This window comes from Penaeus monodon, chromosome 23, assembly GCF_015228065.2.
Source record: "Penaeus monodon isolate SGIC_2016 chromosome 23, NSTDA_Pmon_1, whole genome shotgun sequence".
Lineage (NCBI taxonomy): Eukaryota > Metazoa > Arthropoda > Malacostraca > Decapoda > Penaeidae > Penaeus > Penaeus monodon.
Window position 1 is genome coordinate 16,556,381 of NC_051408.1, and position 708 is coordinate 16,557,088.

Here is a 708-nt window from a genome sequence, read left to right on the forward strand (position 1 = left end):
TCGCTGTTCCGCTCTCAGTTGTAATTCCCGGTGTTCTTTTTTTTAGGAACAAGCTCATTATGTTCAAATCTTCTTAGCTGGTGTGAGCTGGGGCGCAGGTGACGGGGGACAGGATGGGGGTGGGGGGGAGTCCTAGTTTCATAAGGACTCTGCCCCCCCCCCTTACTCCCGGCAGAAAAAAATCCAATAAGCCGTATACCTAATTACGAATAGGGTTTTAAGTGAATGACATTATCATTGGACTTCTGAAACGGAGCACATAGCCCGCTCGCAGACTGCAGTTGCTTTAGTTAGAGTCCTTCCATACATAAAGGTACTTAACTCTGTTCGTTTGTAGCTTGCTTGCTAAAGCGCCGATTGCTCTTTGAATGTGTTTGATTGCTGGTAGCCTGTTTTCATCCTCTTCCACAGTGCCTTGCCAATTTAATGAATAAATCGAAATTGATGCGATTTTGTAAAACATTTTATTTTCTATTAAACGTCGAAATGTGTTGTATCATTCTTCATCAATTTCTATAACTTTTTTGCTGTGTTATGAAGCAGGGTGTTTCCAGGAGGGTTCCTAACGAGCTGGAAAATAAGTGTATGCCACATTCAGGTCACGTGGGACAGGTGTATATCTCTTTAGGTCGGCCGTAGAAACTGACAGGATACATGATGCAGCCAACACGCATCACTGACGTCTGCGAGAAAGCGAGCAAGGTTGAC